Source organism: Lontra canadensis, unplaced genomic scaffold (genome assembly GCF_010015895.1).
Source record: "Lontra canadensis isolate GAN:19392208 unplaced genomic scaffold, GSC_riverotter_1.0 scaffold50, whole genome shotgun sequence".
NCBI lineage: Eukaryota > Metazoa > Chordata > Mammalia > Carnivora > Mustelidae > Lontra > Lontra canadensis.
In genome coordinates this window covers 703,170-709,169 of record NW_022631044.1, presented here as the reverse complement: position 1 = coordinate 709,169, position 6,000 = coordinate 703,170, and positions in this window count along the sequence as shown.

Here is a 6,000-nt window from a genome sequence, read left to right as displayed (position 1 = left end):
CTCGCTTGGGTCCGGTCAGTGCTAGAAACCAAAGGGCTTTCTCCCATCCCAATGCCCCTTCCCACTCCCTCCACCAGGAAACACACTCCTTACATCTCAAACGTCCTAACCTCAAGGTGCGTTCTCTCGCTGCCAAGCAGGCGGATAACCTCTGGGGAGCATGTACACTCCAGTGGGGTGAGGTGGAGAAGGGGAGGCGTCCTTTTGGCACCGGTGGGGGCAGAGGAATGGGAGAACTGTTCCTCTCCAGATTCTCTCACTTGGTGGGGGAGGGGGTGCGTGAGGATCACAGCAGAGCCGCCCCTGTCATCCAGATAAAGGGCTGGAAAGGACCCAAGGAAACCTGCCAATCTTCCTAGGCCAGGCCCGCAAGGGGCGGGGCGGGAGTCCCCACCGCACTCCCATCCATCCCCCGTGTTGTGCCTCTCCCTGCAGACGGTAAATATTGGTGTTGTGACTTCATTAATAAAGGCTTCTGTGAGCCTGAAAAACATGGAATCAGGATGAACTATTTTCTGAGCTGCCGGCTTGCCAGGTTTGCTAATTTGGGAGTTTTTGGGCCCTCTCCAGGGAACAAACCAAAGTTTCTCTCTAAGAGACACAGATGCAGCCGGGAAGGGGAGAAGAAGCCGAGGAATGACGCTCCCATCCCTCCCTCGACTGCTCCTTGCTCTTGGAGATCGGGGCCCTGCGGGTGGACAGGTGGAGAGGGGCTACTTGGCCTGGCTTTCCCCGAAGGAGCCTGGCATTGTCCTGTCCCCTCAGCTGGGCTGGCCTCCCAGGCCCTGCAGGGTCAGATGGCTGAGACACTGACAAGAGGCAACCCCACGCTGCGTGGGGCTTAAGTGGAGGGAACGTGGGGTAGCCGTTCTTAATTCTCATGGCCCGAGCCATATGCCTCTGCTTTAGGGAACGATCTTTATGCTCTTGGCGTCCATGGAACTTTCCGAGATTAGCCCCCACAGCTCTGTAGCCGCAGGGCTTGTGCTCTTGGTGTCTCTGCACTCGGTTTTCACCAGCTCCTCCTCGGGGGCACCGTGATTGCCTCCTGTGGGGCTTCCCAGAACCCCGGGCCCAGTGAGCTGGGTTCTGCCCAGGAGGGAGCCAGGCAGGGGGTGGGGGCCCAGGCCTCTGCGGGAGCCCCTGCTCCCGGGCAGCCCTGCAGGGGGAGGGGCAGGGAGGCCAGCAGGCTGAGTGGTGCAGGCCCAGCCAGCTTTCCTGTCAGACAGGCGCTGCCAATGCGGAGCCAGACATCGGGAACAGGTTTAACCAATTACCCGAGCGCCCCATCTGCTGTCTGGGGTGTGTGTGAGGGTGAGTGCATGTGAGGGTGTCTGGGAGTGTCTGGGAGGGCTGTGGGCGTGTGTGCGCGAGTGTGACTGTGTGGGTGTGTGTGGGCGTGCGGCGGTGCACGTGGGCGGGGTGTGCCACCTGTCCCAGTCGTACCCCCTCATTTGTCAGGCTGTGGCCACCGGCTTATGGTCTTCCTGTCTCCCCAAGACCTGGGGAGACATTCACTCCATGAATGACCCACCCAGCGCCCCAGGACCTCCATCCCTACTCCCCTCATTACCACTCTCGCTCCCAGGACTTACGAGAGACCCCGGAATCACGCCTTCTCTCAAATCGCACATTCGGATGTTCTTTTCCTACCAGACCCCATGTTCTTCCTGCTCACTCTCTCAGTTTTCTTCTACATTGACACTTTGACCTCCTCACAGGCTGCTCCTGGCCGTGCACCCATCTGCTCTCTCTCCCACATCCCTTGGTCCCATGGTTCCTTGGTTGCACCTGCTTGGCAAAAATCACAAACTTTCTTGAACCTGTTTCCCCGTCTGCCCTTGCAGCTGAGTCTGTGAGGACATCAGGCAAGAGTGCTGGATGGCACCCCTTGAAGTCCAAGGTCCCAGCCTCCGTTTAGACCTCACCCCTGTTAATAAACCCACTCCTCTTCTCCACAGGGGATGTCTCAAACAGTCACCCTTCTCCCCAAACCTCTTTTCCTGCTTACCCTCAACAGGAGACCTTATTTCCATCTCTAGAGGGAAATGAGAAGCTCTGGAAGTGAACACCTTCATATCAACTGGGGGCCAGGAAGAAAGAGGTGGTCTCTTCAAACGGTGCAGTCTGAGGAGAGTTGGATAAAGGAACAATTCACAAATGTTGGGAACCCAACAATGGATGTTGTAGTGCCCCAAGGCTAACGACAGTGGCCCACAGCCCTGGGACCAGAAAAGGCAGGAGAAGTTATCAGAACCTGAGAGGACAGATGGAGGGAGATGGCCCCAGACAGGAGCTGTGGTCTTCAGTAGCAGGGGCCGAAGGAGGCAGGAGAGGCCATGGGAATGAATCCCCCAGGGTCGCTCTCCTCAAATCCTTCACTGGGGACTCCCAATCAGAGGAGCCAGATGGCAAGTCCATACGAGTCAGCCTCCCAGGACAGAGAGTGGGTGGAGAGTGGTGCAGTGTGGATCTGGAAGGGCCAGGCAAGCTAGCCTCTCACCCCCCAGCCTTCACCACCACCACCCAGCCCATCCTCTCCACCTCCTTCCTGTTACCCGAGACCCTTCTCTCCTACTGGCTCACCCTTCTCCTCTCTGGGGACCTCACTTCTCTTTCCCCCCTCCCCAGGTTCCTCTTCTCTCACCCCGTTACTGTCCACATGCCCCAGTCTTCCTTCTAATGCCTTCGCTTAGCCCCACATGGTGTTGCAGCCATTGTCATGTCTCAACGCCCAGCTCACAGCCCACTTTCACTTCTTGGAAATTCTTTGTTTTACAAGTTACGGTACATTGGCAGCCAGTCCGAGTCCTACTAACTTCTCAGCCCATGGAGATCTGGCTTTTGCCTGACCACACTCCACTGAGACTATTCTTTCCAGGTCCTTCCAGGGGACGCGCTGTGTGTGCATCTTCTGTCATCCCCAGCACTTGTTCAGTATGTGGACAATCCCCCCGCCCTCCACTGGAAGCATCCTCCTCTCTTGTCCTCTGGGATCCCACGTTCTCCTCACACTTCCTTTTACCCTGGCATTATTAGTGGGCGGGGGCTGTCAGGACAAACACCACGGGCGGGCGGCTTAAATGACAGGAATTTATTTTCTCACAGTTCCAGAGGCTAGACGTCTGAGCTCAAAGTGCCAGCAAGGTTGATTTTTCCTGCAGCTTCTTTTCTTGGCTTGAAGATGGCTGTCTTCATGTTCACGTGGAGTTTCCCTCTATGGGTGTCTGTGTCTGAATTTCCACTTCTTACACGGTCACCAGTCACATCGGATTAGGAGCCGCCCTCATGATCTTGTTGTACCTTAACTATCTCTCTAAAGATCCTACCTCTGAATCCAGTCACATTCTGAGGTACTGGGGGCTGAGGCGTCAACATTTGAATTTAGGGGGACACAATCTAGCCCATAACACCCTTCTTGTGGCTGAGCTGCTTAGCAGCCTTCTGTCTCTGGCTGGGCCTCAGAGGTGAGGGGCTCCTCAAGGTTCCATCCCAAGTCTCCCTCTTCTCACCCCACGTATACCCCCTGAGTGGCTGCTGCTGTTCGTTTAGCTCTAGGTGCTCTCAATAAATGGCTAACACACCAAGCTACATATCTAGTTCCCACCTGGCTCCTGAGCTCCCAACAAGCACACCCAACTGTATCCTGACATCTGGACTTGGGTGTCTCACAGGAACTTCTAATAACCTGTAAAACAAATGCATAGATTTGTTCTTCCTTTTCTGTCCCTTAGCTCTGAGAAATGGCACCCTGGTCTATGTCCTCAGCTGTCTGAGCCAGGAAGCTGGGGCCATCTCTGACTTCTCTCTGCCATCAGTCACCAAGATCTGAACTGAGCTCTTCATTCTCTACATCCCCATTCCACCACCTGGTCTAGGCTCCATCTCCCCCCACCTTGACTCTCTGCTGGTTTCCCTGTAGTCTTGCCTGTGTCCATGACCCACTCTACTCTGTTGCCAGATGAATCCACTTTTCTACTTAAAGCCTCCAGTGACTGCCAGCTGGCCCACTTCTACCTCCAGAGTCTTGTCTTACCCCCGATTCCCCAACACTGAGCTTGCAGTTCACCCCTGGACTGAGCGAAGGCCCTGATGTACTGTCCCTCCATCCGCCATGCTTACCTGTGAAGAGGAGAACCAGCTCGGTGGGCCAGAGACTGAGAGCAACCTTCTTTCCTCTCCTCCTCACTGGATTTGTATGGCGTCCTCAAGGGGGGGGCACCTGGTGCCTCTGTCTGCCAGCCATTTATCTACCTTCCCTTTCTCCTTCCTTCTCTTTACCCTCCCACAAGGCCCAGGGAACTGGGGTGAAGTGGGGCCCCCGTCCTTGTCAGGAAGGAACCAGGCTCTGAGCTTAGACAACATTGCCAACAGCTACGTTGGAGTGGGGCATGAGAAGTGAACGGACATTTTTCAGCCACTGCCCTGAGAGACACCTGGCATTGCAGGGAAGCAAGGGCATGTGGGAGTTAGGCCTATTGGGAGTGGCTGTGATTTTCCTGTTTAAGGGGCTAATCAGTGGCAGGGGTGTGGGTGAGATGGCAGGAGCAGCAGCAGCTGTGGGGGGCTGAGGGCACTCCATTCTGAAAATGACCCTGGGCCTTGAGAAAGCCTCACTCATCACTGGCTTCATCCCATAGCACTCTGACCCTCCTAACCATGGCTTGAGTGGGAGGAGGGAGGCCTTAGGGGCCAGTAGGTGGGGATGGGGCCGGGGAAGCCACATTCCTGGAGTGTTAATGATCTCCGGGCTGGGCAGGAGCTGAGCCCCCAAACCAGCTAAAAACAACAAACAGCTCCTAGGAGGGATTTGTGTCTGTCCTGAGAGTCAAGGATTTCCGCTGCTCCGCGCCCCCCCCCCAATGGGGGCTGTGGCCAGTGGGGCTCTTCCACAAAGAAATTCCCCAGAGACCAGAAGCCCTGTGACCTAGAAGTATCGCTTTGAGAACAGGCCCCACCCCCACCCCTTTCTCTCCTCCCACTCACCTAGGGAGGCCCAGTTCCCAGGTGAGGGGAGGCAGCAGCCCTCCTGACACTTGGGAGGCATAAGAGAAGTGTCTAGGTGCCTTCCTCATCTGGTCTCTCCAGTCCTTACACCAGCCCAGCAAGTGATGCTGTTCTTGACATTTTATGGCTAAGGACACCATGGCTCTGCTAGAGAACATGTTCCGTAAACATGTGATGGATTTGGGGAAAGAAAGATGGAATTGGGGAAAGAAAGGAAGAGACTGGCTGGAAGTCAGAGAGTCCAGCTGCGGCCAAGCTGGGGCTGGAACCTGGGTCAGCCTGACCCCGACCATGGACCTCACCTCTACTACATGGTCCCCCTGGCATGGGAGGCCATCAGCTGCTCCCCGCAGAGGTAGAAGGTGTTTGGAGGTCCCGGAGAAGAGTTCAGGTCTCAGTCCCCTAGGAATTCTGGGGGCTGCTTAAAGGAGGAGCAGCCAGCACTGTCAGGAGGCAGCTGGGGCCTGGCCCTGAGCGACTGTGGAGCGGCTAGGAAGGGGCAGAGTTCCCGAGGCCGGTGCCATGCCCGCTGCAAATATTGCAACCTTGCCACTTGGCTCAAACCCTGCCTCCCTATGAAGCCTCTCTGGGCCCCCAGGCGACAGGGAACTACCCTCCCCACTGTACTCCCTCTCCCTGTCCCCTGGAGATCAACAGTAGGAGAAGCTACCCAAATCTCTGTCCGCTCAAATTCCTTGCAGTGGGGCCCTTAGTGTATGCTCAGCATCTGCTCTGTAAAAAGGGGTCCTTCTGCAGAGCTCAGCCCACCCGCTCTGTCCTGCCTGCTGCCCTCACATGCTCTTCCATCCTTTCCTCTCCCTTTTCCTAAGGGCCTCCCAGTGGGCCTGACCCCTCCCAGGGCTTGGGTCTGCCCCTCCCTCAGGGGCCTTCCCGCAAAACCCTCAGGCAGCACTGGCTTGTCCTCACTGTGCTTCAGTAACCCCCTCGCTCCCACCCACAAGCCACAAAGCCAACCCCTGAGGCTTTAAATCC